Below are 15,171 nucleotides of genomic sequence, written 5' to 3'. Positions count from 1 at the left end.
GCAATAAGGAGAGGCTCCACATCTCCTTTCTTTCTGTCCCGTGTTCCCAGCCATGAAGTAAATGGCTGTGCTACCTACAACACCCATGCAGCCTCAGCACAGACCCAAAAGCAATTAGCAAACCTATTGTCGACTGATGCCTGTCCCCATACAAAGTGATTATCTCAAGTACCTGATACACTGACAGAAAGCTGACTGAAACACATGTCACCAATCCAACCACATCCACACTTCCTTACTTGTGTAGGGCTCCCTGCTACCTTACACCTGTCCCATATCTGAAAGTCTACCCTGCTGTGCTCCTACCTAATGACATTTAGGAATGTATTATCCAAGACAGGAAAAGAAGAAAAGTTAATTTTGATAAAGCAAATCATAGAAAGCAAATGCATGTATTTAAAAAAAGCAGAGGTACTCTAACTGAAACTATTGTATTTCAGTGAGGTGGTGGTGGTGTCACATGCTTTTAATCTCAGCAACTCTATGAGTTCAAGGCCAGCCTGGTCTACAGAATGAGTTCCAGGACATCCAGGGCTGTTACACAGAGAAAACCTGTCTCAATAAAATAACAATAAAAAACCAACCAAACCAAACAAAACAAAAAAACTATTGTATTTCAAGTAGTATTTTTACATGAATGGGTAAGGGGGGGGATACCCCATTCTGTGGACAAGCTTTTGTAAAAATAAATTTAAATTTAATTTTGATCAGATAGCATCTTTTGTAACTACAAGAAAACAGATATATGTGCCTCTAAGAATATATTTTGTTGAATGAGTTTCAGATTTCAATTAATAGGTTATTAGAGTTAGGTAATATTTAGGGAAAACAACAACAGGCTTTTCTTTGCGTCATCTTAAATGTTATGGTGATTATATAGCTGTGGCCCAGTGTCCCTACAGCCCAGCACCATTAACATTTGGGCTGCAGAGTCCTCTGATGTGCAAAGCTGTCCTGTGTATCGCCCAATGTTTAGTCACAGCCTTGGCCCTCACCCACCAGAAGCCAGCAGTACTCCTCTGAGCTGTAGCAAGCAAAAATGTCAACAGACACTGTCAAATGTCATCGGAAGGGTAAAATAACCCTGCCTGAGAATTTCTGTTATAGTTTATTATCATGAAGCTCAATTTGTTAACCAATGCAATGTCACTTCTTTCTAATACACAGAAAAACCTAAAAGGTGTGCATGAATATAAACTCCTAAAGAATTTTAAAACAACAGAAAATAACATTTTTTTCCATATTATCTCACTGAATTCTGACTTTGAAGTTTGGGTTGTCACTCCTCTCTTATAGACGAGAGATTTAAGGCTCAGGAAAATTAATTTCCTGTTTTAATTATATAGTGGTAGAACTTGAACTCCAATCCTGACTTTTGGACTTACACATCTGTCTTTTAACTCATACCATGCAACAGGAAACAGGACCTTCACATTCATAAAGGATGCTCTCTTTAAATATGTGGTCACTCCTGTTTTACAGAATTAAAAACTGGAATGTGGCAAGAACTAGCAGTCCTGCTCAGTAGACAACCAGGATATAAGCATGGTACTGCCACCACACACTTCAACCTATTAACCACTCAGCTGCACAATGTAAAATAGCCTTCCACCCATTCCCTTGGTGGGAAGCATTAACATTTCCTCTTATGCCCTTACAGACATTGCTCATTTAGCTGACACAGCAGGAAACAAGGTGAAGACAAATGACCATACTTCAAATTCGATGCAAAAGTAGATTGTTTGGCTTACAGGGGTCTTTTCAACTGCCTCCCAAAATAATCCCAGGGTAAATGGTTCAAAATTTCACATCAAGTCAGGTTTCCACGGCAACAATCAGCTGTGCCAAATGGTTTTTTTTCTTTCAGTCAGGCTGGCAATCAGGATTGCCACAGTCTCCACTACTCCCTACATGCTTTCAGACCTTATAGTCAGGAGTTGTTTTCCCTGTCCTTCAGCATGGATAGGAAACCGTCATGGTTGCCTTTTCATTTGCTTTTTTTTATACCTAGCCTATTTTTCACACTTACTAGCTGATATCTTAAAATCACTTATGCTATGACCATTGATGTTTAGGGTTTTCTTTATATAGAAAGGGAAAATTCACCCTATGTGTAGCATGAAGTTTATCATCCACAAATGCTAAATCATTCCCCACCCTCATTTCTTCTCATTAGCAAGACATCACATTGGTGGCATTGTTTGTATACTCTTGGATTTATTTGAGAGCCATCTCTTTTAACATGCTGCCACTTTGAAATAGTCTTTGTTTGCAAGTCAAAATGGATTTGGTATCTGTTAAACTATATATGCTAAAAGGTCCCAGAGGTGTCATTTAGCATGGGACCACTGCACTTACAATTTGTAAGAGCAACACTCTATCTATCTATCTATCTATCTATCTATCTATCTATCTATCTATCATCCATCTAGTCGTGTGTCTATTATCTATTCATTTATCTATGTAGTTGTCTATCTATCTATCTATCTATCTATCTATCTATCTATCTTTTATCTATCTATCCTTCTGGTTGTGTATCTATCTATCTGTGGTTTATGGGATCTGTACCAGATGTCCTTTAAATGTCTCTTAGTCATCAACGAGTTTGTTTTGTTAAAAGTTTTCATGGAGAAATTAGCAAGTGGTATAATTCTTAATTAAATTTCTCATCTTTGAGTAACATAAATGTTACTTGTGAACACATGTACCTATCCGGTGCCAGCATGTTTTACTCTACAAACCCTGGGTTTCAAGCAATACTGTCCTGCAGCTTTTTGGGCTGCTCTGGCTGTGATTCAAGAGACTGCTGACCTGCACAGAAAAGCATTAACAGTGTCTGATGATGTCACAGAGCTGGCACTAGCCTTGGTATCGTACTCATCTGTCCTCCAGGTAGTTTATTGATTTATAAGCATAGAATGTAGCTCTGGAAAAGTAAAAACAATTCTCCAGGTATCACATCACTTCCATTTTAAACAACATCCCTGTTGAGTGAATAGACAAGCTGTTAATTCTGTTTCACAGCAATTGAGTGCAGAGATTTCTGGACTAAGTGATTTCTACCCTAACCCAAGGAGTAAACAAGGGCCCAGAGTCATAAGCCGTCTCAAAGGACACTTGGGAAATTAATAAACTTGCTTCTTCATCCTCAGTGAATTCTCCAGGAAGTCATCTGAAACTAATACCAATGATCTGACTAAATTTCAAATGTCAATTTGGCTGTTTCAATAAGGTATGAATCACTGAATAACCAACTCAGAAAGATATTAAAGGATTAAGATCTTCAGCCCTCTTCCTTTGAGGGTCTCTGTGTTAGCAGTTTCTCCTAAGTAAGACAAAGTTAGAATGTCACAGAGGGAGGCTGCCTCTTGAGTTTAAAGGCAAATGTTAGTATAGTGGGCTCCTGAGGGTGGGGCACAAAGATGAGGCCCTGCTGTCCTTGTGTTCTCTTGCCATTACCAATACATTTTTAATGAGATGTCTGTGAATTTTCCTATTTATTGCTCTACCTTCTCGGGCTTACTCCTGAAGCACCGTCCTCTCTACTTTGATAAAAGCTTCCTAACAACTTCAGAGGCAGGAGTTAAAACTATGCCTTGGAGACTGGCTTAGACCTGGACTACGCACTTCCAGAATAGTCTTTGTCTTTAAGGAATCTATTGAACACAATAGTAAATTTTCTTTTGCTTCTTGTGTTCCTCCAAAAGATTTTTCTCCCACAGCAGTGAGTGGTATTTGCAAACGATTCTTTTGTTTTCCATTTCAAATGTGTGCATCCTTACAATAAAAAGCCCATAAATACAGCTCGTCCTATTATAGTTTTGCTTTTCTTCAAGCTTCTCAACTGTATAATTACAGTGTTCAAAGTGAAATCTATAATCTTATATTGCTGTTACATAATTGGAAACTTATGGGAGTTTTCCTTAAAGATCATGAAAGAATGTCAAAACATGTCCCCTCTTACATAATTCTGCGTAACTGGGTTTACAGCAACCTAAAAGGATTAAACTAAATGTGTCCTCCAAACGGCCCACTCAATCTCTCAGCTATGCAATTCGTATGCCATTATCAAAAGTACACAGCTGAACATTGTTGCTCAGAGAACACAGAAGCTACCATAAGGGTCAAATGAATTATGAGATGACCATCTCATGTTTAAGTACGCAATTCACCAATGAAAGGGACACAGCATAATAAAGCATTGTGGATGCAGATTTTAATTTCTGGTCCATATTAATAACAGTTTTCTTTGATCAGCTTCCCCATCTCTCCATGAACTATCAGTGGAGAGCTTCATAATTTCCTTCTGCCTGAAAAAATGATCAAAGCGTTCTTGTTTCTTTGATGCTGTTGCACAAACAGGTGGTGAGTTGATTTCATTGCTAGTAAACTGTTTCTTGCTGTTTTGGATTTAGGAAGAAGTGCCTTGCTTTCACTGGGTGCTTACAGAATAGTTTTGCTCTTCCCTGTCTTTAATCCTGTTTACAAGGTTTCCCAGGGAGATCTGCAGTACACCTGAAACTCAAATGAAAGCCTGGAAAAGATGTCCATGAGCCTCCAAGCCTGAGAGACCACTTGAGTGCAGTCCCAGCGGTAACGTTCCAGACTTGGGCCTAAGCCTACCTACTTTATCTCGCTGGCCTTCTTGCTTCATGACTGAAGTTACAGCTCTGATCTTGAGTTATAACTAAGTGTTAGGTTTTCAAATCATGGAAAAAATGTGAAATAGTTGCATTTTCCCATTTTAATCAAAATAGAGAGAGATGTCAGCCCGCTTGGAAAAATGATACCTACCATTAAAGAAGGAAACTCCTTTCAAAAATAATGGCATTTAAGGATCTATACATGAAAACAATGATACTATTAACAACCCAACATTTCCTATTGCTGCACAGATATGACCAGAAGCCAAGTGCCTTGAGTACTGTGCACATCTGACATGTTTTCATTCACACAATGTCCTGTGAGCTGTTTCACTATTTTCCCCACCTCACAGATGAGGGAAAAATTTAAGGAACTTGCTGTCCTGTTGTGATGAGAGGGACAGGGATGGAAATTCAGGTCTAGCTGACTTCAAAGGCACCAGGCCACACTTAATACAGGTTACATTTCTGGTATATAAGAAACTACGCAAAAGCTAACTGAACAATAACTGATTCAGCAATGCTCCTAAGTGAATTCATTTTTTAAATCATGCATAATTAAAATCAATAGCACACCTAGGAATAAGACATGCTAATTGTTTCCTATAGTAAATCTCACCAACCCCCACCCCTAACTCTTCAGAGAATCTGGAAAACTACTAGTCTGAAATAGAGGGCAAAAATCTTGAGTCAGTAAACATGGGCCCAAGTCTTATTTTAGCAATCTACTTCACACTGGCTTAAACTGAGGGTCACGCTAAATGGTCAAAGGACTCTTGAAAGAGACCAAACAATTGGAGTCAATTCTAAAGAATAAAGCAACAGTGGGATCATAATCTGGTATTAGGGGTTCAGATTCAGCTTTATCAATAGATAAAATATAAAATCTCTTTTTGATCTTCCCAATTTAGCACTGTTCATTCTGAGTCTATCTATACCTCATCTTCAAGTATCTTTTCAGATAGTAGAAACATGTTCAGACAGCAGACACTTCACAATTACTGAAGAGTCGAGAAAATGCATGGCTTGGGTGTTCGATTCAAACACTTTCTTACTAATACACACACACACACACACACACACACACACACCAGGGGTGGGGGCATCAAACACACTAACACTGTCAGCCAAAATTTCATTTTAATCCATTTGATTAACATGATCAGTATTTATTCCAATTTATATTCCATAGTATATTCCTTAACTTTCACCGCTGTGATAAAATACTCCACATAGACAACTTAAAAGGAGGCTACTGAGGCTTCCATCCCATCAGCTGTGCCAGGGCCTCACAGTTTTGTATTTGTGGTAAGACAGAAGAACATCCCAGTGGGAAAGGATGGGGAGAGTAGGGCTGCTTCCTCCTGGCATCTGGGAAGCAAACAGAACTGAAGGAAGGTCCCCCAACAGGGCATGATCTCAATGACAGACTTCCTGAAGGTCCCCACCATCTTCCCAGAGCTCCATCAGCTGGGAACAAGAGTCATCATTTAGCCTCAGGAGGTCATTTAAGACCCAATCAAAACACTAGGAAATTACCAACCCTGCACCAAAATCATTGACAAACATTTTCATTTGGTGTGCAAGAACTCACAGGTAATTAATAAGTCACAAGTTTTTGTTTCATGACAAACTCTATAGACTCAGACGCGTAGATACAACTGGCCCATGCAATCAGTAGTAGAGAAAAGGACACATTTACATTCCAAACACAGTTAGGGATTTCTGGAACAAACAGAATATACAATGTTGGCCCAAACCAGGCTCTCGGGTTTTAAATGAGACAAGAGGATTCTTACTAGTGAAACATGCCCATCTCCCAAGAGCAGTACTGTTGACTAAGGCATTTCCCAGGATGCAATGTGCTGTATGACCACTGTTCGAGAAGCACTGGGTGTCATAAGGGTGGTGACGTTCACTGCGATTCGCTTGATTATGTTGAATTTCACATGTATTACTAAAGAAAGGGATGTTTAAATTATTTTTATGGAAAATAGTTGTTTTGAAATTGAATTTTAAAAATCAGTATATCTTCACAAATTTAAATCTTTTAAGATTTGCTTCCCATTATAATTCCAACAATATACATTTAATAATCCCATCCAGACTACTTTGAAATGACACATGCCAAATGATTTATTAAAAACAGGAACTAGAGGGACTTTGTGGCTGTACACACAAAATTCATAGATATTAAAAATTATGGACTTAGAAGAGTTCATATTGCTATGTAAAAATACACTAAGGGCTGAGGATACAACTTAATGATTCCAGGATTATCCAGAATGCACAATGCCTTGATTTGATCTTTACTAACACCAGAAAAAAAAAAAAAAGACAACCCACTACAGTCATTCAGCAGTAGCCCCAATCAGACTTAATAAGAGTGTACATAGGAAAGCAATCCATATGTAATAACATCCTTAGAGACGTTTTGACTTCATCCATGGCATTCAAAATTACTGGCCTGTCATTTGAAATCATAATGTCTGGTGCAAAGGACCTCCTCATTGACTCAGAAATAGATATTACCCGAGACAGTAGCTTCTAGATCAGCTGTGTATAGTCAAGCACACACCTAGAAAATTCTGATTATATTGTGCTGATTTCTGCTCTCTGGGCTCCCACTGAGGGCCTTTATTTCCCAGTAGCTTCACCTATGATTAAATACAAATGACAAGTTAAGTGATAAAGATGGACAAATATAATGTAAATATGAGTGGAATTAAGTAAAGTGTTGGAAAAACACACTTGAAGTTGTTCATGAAGTAAATTAAGGTTACAGGGCGGGGAGAAGGTGAAATTCTTTGTACAGCATTAAAATGTGCTATATATTTCTTGAGGACCACAGAGTTACTTGAATACATTACCATAGTATTATTGATTATTTCATTCTGAATTAGCCAAATCTATACTTTAAGATGGCCTACTTTGATTTTTGATTCTGAAACTTCATAATTATGCCATTACCTTTTCACAAAATACTAAAATTTTGTTATCAAAGAGGTCAACATTTTAACTAGTACATTTTTATCTTAACCAAATACTAATTGTAAAATCACACACACAAAAAAACCCCGAATGAACTAAGCAGTAGTGTTATTTGCCTGAAAGACTAATCTTATCGTAAATCTTTTTCCTTTAATTTGGATATTTGAATCACTATTGGTATAGCATTGTAATGAGACAAAGGTTCATTAATGCTTCCTTTGTTATAAAATCAAAACACATTAGAAGGATTTTTTTTTTTTTTACTGTGTTACAATTATCTTCCAAGGACATAGCACATGAGGAATCATTAAAAATATTTAAATTTAATTATTCAACATGTTGCAACATATAATCAAAATACTTATGGATATAAACTAAGTATTTCACTCACATTTCTGAAACCTTTTGTATGTGATATTTTTCAAAAGAAGAAAGTTGTCATTAATTAATAAAACCAGACAAAAAGTCTACAGAGGAACAATCACATTTGTTCATATAAGACTGTACTTCTTAAACTAACTGGTGAGTATATTTGATTAATGAGCAGGGTCTCCCATAATCAACCTTAGGTATTCCCAACCCCCTGTTCCTGTTCCCACTCATCAGCAGATCATCTCAGTAGCACATTATTCTGTCTTCCTCAAAGGAACCTGCTAATGTTGAGTATGAATAGTTAGTCTGCCCCAAGTTCCTGTTTCCCTTTTCCACAATTCACCAAATAATTAACTCTTCAAGTCAGCCTAATGCAAACAGAAGACTACAGGAAACCATCAAAGAACATGGTTGGCCATATGCTTCCTTAGCAATCTTTCTTTAGGCTTAAAAGATGCCCAGGGAGGTATGGACAACACCAAAACCACGTCAATGGAGTCAACTATGCCAAAATTGTGACCATTCTGATTTCTACCTTGCTGTGGCTAAATTAGATGCTATAGACAGCACAAATTTTTTTTTTGTTATTGCACCCCACCCCCTGAATCTGGGGGTCAGCCCTCTACCTTCTACCTCTCCGTTTGGTGTTCAAACAGCATCTTCTTCTCTCCTGCCAGGGCCTTCACCTGGTAGCAGTGGAACCAGACCTCTCACAGCACATCCTGATTTGCTTTCCCCAGCCTGCTCCACACATCCCTCTGAGCTGCAGATCTACTGGCTGCTACTACTGCTCTTCTGTCTCCATGTTTCTCCTCCTCACATCCTCACCCTGCTTTTCTTCCCCCATAGTAAGACTGCATTTCCCAACCCTCTCATTTTTGTAGGGCACTGGTAGGAAATGCCAAATATGAGTCTTTTCCATAAAATATTATCCAATTTGTGCTTAGGACAAGGAATTAAAATCTTTTTATCTCCCCTGGAACTTTTAAGACCTTTATGGAAATATTTCCATCCCCGGGGCCCCAAGCAAAGTTTTTATTTACCCAAAAGCCCACTACTCCATTCTAGGAATTTGATGGCCCTGATCCTTTCTCCTTGTGTGGAAAAGACACAATCACCACCTGAGTTAGACTAAAAAAGCAGATGCACTTCATGTCTCTGTGTTTGCTTTTCTGAGCCCATCCAGAGTAAAGCTTGCCTTGTTCAGACACTGCAGCTCTTTCTTTGAGATCTTGAACTTATTTATAACATAATGAAAGCACTCGGGGACTGTTACCCCAAATATGACACTCAGTATGACCATTATTTGAAATGAAAGGGATTCATTGGAGAAGGTTGGAAGAGGCTTACTCTTCTACCCCTTCCCTTGTCTGCTTAAAGGCAGGAAACACTTTTGTTCCTTCCTTGATTCTACTTTGAAAAATGGAGTCTGCAAGACACATATAAGACTTTTGTGATGCACTATTGTTTTGGGGCCCAAGGAGAATCATTTACAAATCACCAGGTGCTCAGTAGGCCAATCAGACTGTTCAAACCCACACAGTTCCCCCAAGTGTACTGTTCTCCACAACCCTAGAAACCATTTACTGTTCCCCTGCCTTTCCCTGTTCTCCCCCTCTAGAAACAGTGGGGCATGGGCTTCTTGGTATTTCAGATTTAGTGGCTAAGGACACTACTGGGGTTTCTCTCCGTGCTGCAACTTTGACTTTTCGAACATAAATAAACATGTTTCCCCCTATTTAATATTGTCATTTTGGTCATCAAACCTTCAGAAGGCAGATGGGAAGTCTGGCTTTATCCCCAAACAGTGTGGCTGCTATAAAGGAAATGCATCTGAGCTTTGCTCAGCTATTAGAATTGGAGAGCCTACTGGGTAGGGAGATCACAGGTGCTAGCTACCAAAGAGCCATGTGACTTCCTGTGGCCAGTGAAAGAGGAATAGGAAGGAATGTGTTGAAGCTTGTGTTGTTAAAAACCAATGTGTGACCAGTGTCCTGGTGATGCTCCATTAGCCTGAACATAGACCCATTATAGAGACCAGAATTTAGAAAATACCCCAATATTTACATTTGTGAATCAGAAGAGAAAGGCAACTCTGCTGGGAAAGCACAATGATCTCCCAGCTTTTTGTCAGGATAGAGACTTACAATGAAGTTTCTACGACTCATCCAGAAGCCTAGGTATGGATTTCACCAAGTAACCCCACTTCTGTGCACTGTCTGCTGAGAGCTTACGGAAATTTTCCTTTAACCTAGAGAATGCAGAGCCCCTCGCCCGAGTTCCCTCTGCTGTCACATCCAGGTACCAAGCAAGCAATCAGGTACTGAAAAACTCAGGAAGTGCTACTTAAATTTTTAGGAACAAGTGATACAAGCAAATATACCCTAGAGTCCTTCACGGTCATAAAATAAAGCTTACAAAAATTAGAATGTGTGTGTGTGTGTGTTTGTGTGTGTGTGTGTGTGTGTGTGTGTGTAATATAAAATGCGTTGGAAATACAAAATGATTATTTTACATGATCTTTTAATACTAGTATATACATACAGTTAAAAGATAAAAACCTATGATAAACACAGCAGTCCTCTGCCCACCCACCCCAGACCCTGTTAATAAGACCTAAGCCCTCACCAGTCTTAGCCAACTGTTCTATTTACCTTCATTCCCCCAGCATGTTGAAACTCTGGCTTACACACCAATGTCTGTGCATATTTGTTTTTCACCTATTTCAGAGGATGACAGCTTTAGTCTCCTTTCTCCCCTTCCTATCTTGCCAACTTTTCAATAAAGCCTTATCAAACTATTTCGGTCCTACTGGCATTTAATTTGCTAGAACTAAATTGACTTTTCTCCGGTAGGCAAGCAGTGGCCTGTGACAGCTCCTGTCCCCAGCGTTCTTTTTACCAGAGCTCAGCCACTGGACAAGGCTCTTGGGCCGTGCTGCAAGCTGCTGTCATTATCCTAGCTACATCCTCGTGGTGGGCGGTTAGAGAATTATAAGGTGACCACTGATTACTCTGGGGATTTTGAATGCACTGCTTTCCAGTTTTGTTACAGTTCTACCGTTGAGATTTTAGGAGCTGTTCTGCTTTCTCATAATTGGAACATCTCTCAATTTCTCTTACCTATCAATTCCATTTTCTAGATTTATCTTTTCCTATTTTTGGTTCTTCCTCATTTCAATTTCTACTAAGCCCATCCCATCCCTCCACCTCTCCCCAACCGCCTTCCTCTCTTGCTCTTCTTATTCCCTTTGAAGTCACCCCCCCCCCAAGAGCCTGAGACTCCTGGATGTGCTACCTGATACCACAACGGATGATGACTGTTCACAGGGCAGTGAGTGCGTGAAGAGTTCTGACCGTCCACCCATATATTTTCAATTCTCTAGAGAACAACTACTTTATGTCTTGAGAGGATGAAATATACAGCCAGTGTTGTAGAAACAGGAGACAGGGTAAAGGCTGGCAACAGTTAGGCTAATCCTATGTGGAATCCCTACCATTCAATTATCAGGAGGACATTAGCTGACTATTTTTGTCTGGAGTCCTACCTAATAACCTGTGCAAAGAAATATCCCACAACCACTACAAAACCGAAAACAAACACACAAACAAAAACTAATTTAACTAACTTAAATGCAAACCACACACTGTCACAAGCAGCCAACTCATCACGTCCCAATAAGGTTGACACCTACATGAGCCCACCAGGCCCTTCCTCTATGTTTACATCTGTGTCCATCTTTTAAAAGCTCTACTCTTTGACTTGTGAATTATTCTTGACTCAGATAAGCTCAGGTAATTTAATCTATCTAATGCTTTTCTAGTAAAACCTATTCTCTGTATATTGGCATGGCCAAGGCCTGAGATTTGGTGTTTAGGGCAGGTCTGCTTGCTTTTGTTAGTGTTCACTCAAGATGAGCCCTCAGTTGAAACGACTTGTTTCTAAATATACATTCTTGCTTTATTTTCTAAAGACTCTGTCCTATGTTCTTTATCTTCGTATGTTTATAATGTTTAGTTTTTTCAACATTCTGTTTTGAAGGACTTGTGGAAGTAAAGATGAGGATCACACACTCAGTTTGCCAGTTGGAACATGAAGTCCTAGAGATCCACATTTAAAGTGGACCATCTGGAGATTACCTAACAACTGAAGGAGGGAACAAAGGTGCACGCTCAGCTCAGAGTTGCTTCTTCAAGTTAACAGTGAACCAGGGAGAAACTATCCTCTACTAACATTTGTCTTCTGGATGTAAAAAAAAAAAAAAGAAAGAAATATTCCACTGAATCATCCATCAATTACATAATCAAAATGAAAACCAACTTCTCAGTGGAGCACTGCTGAACACCATGTGTCAAAAACAATAAGCACCAAGGTATTGTGAGGCCAGGTGAACCCTGAGGGCTGTTGTAATTCACAAAGGTTCCATGAGGAAGTTGAGGCTCAAGTTAATCTGGCAGCAGACATTTAGGTAAAAGTTGAACAAAGGCAGTGTGCTGGAGTCAAAGCCTTTGTGAAGGACTAGGAGAGATCATTTCACATACCTTTAACAAGCCAAGGGGGAAACCACTCCTGCAAAGTAACCCTGGTCACCAGGTATTGTGCTCAGGCCACGTAGACTGCAGAACCAACAGTTGTTTTTCTCTGGTCTATCCACATGACAAACTGAGATCACAGAGACACTTAATGTCTGTCAAATGTTTCTGTAGAAACAATAGGTTCCTTTTCAGTTCTCTTCTATTTACACTATGTAATAGTTTCAAAGTACCTACTCTAAAATTTATGGCATCAGCTTAAATCATTCTAGCAGAGACACAGCTTTTAATGACTTAGAAGATTAATTATAGCACAAAATATGAGTAAGTTTATTGGAATTTCTAAATTTTCACTGAATGTCACTAACATCCAAAATGTTGACAATTTTCTCTCTGCCACATGTCAAAAGGTACAGGACACTTTAGGAAACATACTTTTACAGTCAATAATTCATTTTCTTTTAGGAACTAATTGTTTGCAATAAATAATAAGACTCTGGTGAAACCCAGTAGTAGGGGTTTTTTATTGTTATTTTCATAGCAATCTAGTAGTTAAACCTTCTACTTCCCTATGACCTTGACATAAATATTTCTTCTCTCAACGGAAAAAGCAGTGTCTTACTTGATTTTGTCAACCTAAGTAGAGACGTACAATAAGCATTCCAAAATAAAGCGAAGGCTTCCAGTAACTGAAGCGTGATGGATCAAAAAGCATTTAATCTGTTACCAAAATATTAACATGTCCATCCTTCTAATTCTACTCTGACTTAGTCCCATTCAGAAATATCTCCAGATTTAAAATGTGTGCATTGTATCTGACTAAGGTCAGCCTCGCTCATAATATGTAATTAGACTGTGTTTTGATGAAACTATTACTTCACTGAGGGAAGGTAAAGAACTAAATGACTTAATTTATAGTAAACAAGCCCAAGTGTTATAGAAACCAGGCTTCGTTGACTCATGGACAATTCTTGAGTTTGCTCTTGCATCAAGTCAGCGGATGTCTTGGCATCATGCCCAATCTTGCCCTGACACTGAATTTTCCAGCATTATTCTGATTACACGTATTTAAAGAAGGCATCAAAGCCCATTCTTACGATTTGCACATCACAAGGATTCTGTCAGGAAAAGGAGGGCCATAAGCATGAAGGAGGGTCAGACTGTGTGACTTTAAATCTCTCCTTACCCCCACCCCCAGATCAAACAGAAAGAGAAGATTTGCTCCCAAACACCCGTGTCCTCTCCATAGATCCCTGCTATAGTGTCAGCATCTGGACTCTGTCAGTCGACAAGCTATGCCAAAGCATTTCTAAAGGGTCAAAGAGCACTAGAGGAGCATGGGAAAATCTGAGGGTATGCTCAAGCAGAAAACATTAATGACTAGTTGAAGAGAGACACAGGTTTGCTAAAAACAAGAATAGTCTTATGATAGAACCTGCAAAAGTGGGGCCGCAGCAATGGCTCAGTGGTTAAGAGCACTTCATGCCCTTACAAAGGACCTGGGATGAGTTACCAACACCCACATGACAGCTCACAACCATTCGGAACTCCAGTTGTAGGTGACCCGATGCCCACTGCAGACCCTCGGGGCTCGGGGAACTCTGTGGAGGAGAGGCAGGAAGATTGTGAGAGCAAGAGGGGATGGATGGTATCAAGGAAACAAGGCCTCCTAGACACAATAGAGCCAATGCATGTACAAACACACAGAGGCTGTGGCAGTACACATTGAGTCTGCACAGGTTTAAGTCAGACATGGTCCCAGTGCTGAGATGGAGAAACCAACAGGAGCTCCCATTAGGCTACTACTTGCAAATGAAAAATTAGTTTATCCAAGGCAGTGTCACTGAAGATACAAACGACACCGAAGGGCAGGGCCCATGCTCAACAGTAGATAGCCAACACAAAACAAGCTCAAAAGTATTTTTGAAGAATTCTTTTGCTTAACAATGCTTTTGGGGAGCAGTTTTTAAACCTTACCCGTCTTTTGCTTGTACATTATGACTTCTGATTTTATGTTTTTATGGCTTTTGTGTGGGTGTATGCATTTTACATGCCATTTGTTTCTTTTTTGTTAGTTTGTTCATTTTCTTTTATTATTGTTTGTCTCTTTTATTTGCCTGTTGGTTTTCTTAAGAGCAAAAGAAAGGAGAGAAGGGATGGAATTGGATGGGTGGGGGGATGGGGAAAATCTGGAAGGGGATGAGAGAGGGTAGACTGTGATCATAATATGTTGTATGAACATTTTTATTTTCCATTAACAAAACAATTTAAACATCAAAAAATGTAGTCAAAGTGCTATAACCTAATCTTGCCCTCTCCTTCACCTGTCTTTATTTTAAACACATATATTCACGCACTCTATGTGAATTAGTAAAATGTGCTCTTTTTCTATGGTCAGTGACTACAAATTCAACTACACACTATATGAATTAGTAAAATGTGCTCTTTTTCTATGGTCAGTGACTACAAATTCAACTACACACTATATGAATTAGTAAAATGTGCTCTTTTTCTATGGTCAGTGACTACAAATTCAACTGCACACTCTATGTGAATTAGTAAAATTTGCTCTTTTTCTATGGTCAATACCTATGAATTGAGCTACCGCTAGGTTCTTTAAAATATGAGCCCTG

The 15,171-nt window shown here is 39.1% G+C and overlaps 1 protein-coding gene across 3 annotated transcripts in view; it reads right to left on the bottom strand.

The window, feature by feature from the left end:
• Positions 1–15,171, bottom strand: part of Pam (peptidylglycine alpha-amidating monooxygenase) — a 265,814-nt gene that overhangs the window by 154,462 nt on the left and 96,181 nt on the right. Inside the window, exon 1 of one of the 3 annotated variants that reach the window (XM_035441158.1) lies at positions 12,548–12,706. The exons of the other annotated variants lie outside the window; for them this stretch is intronic. The gene's annotated coding sequence lies outside the window, so the exon portion shown is untranslated. Of the gene's footprint in view, positions 1–12,547; positions 12,707–15,171 lie in introns of those variants that run through there. 3 annotated transcript variants of the gene reach the window in all.

This window comes from Cricetulus griseus, chromosome 2 (genome assembly GCF_003668045.3).
Source record: "Cricetulus griseus strain 17A/GY chromosome 2, alternate assembly CriGri-PICRH-1.0, whole genome shotgun sequence".
NCBI classification, from domain to species: domain Eukaryota; kingdom Metazoa; phylum Chordata; class Mammalia; order Rodentia; family Cricetidae; genus Cricetulus; species Cricetulus griseus.
This window is presented reverse-complemented; position numbering and strand designations above follow the sequence as displayed.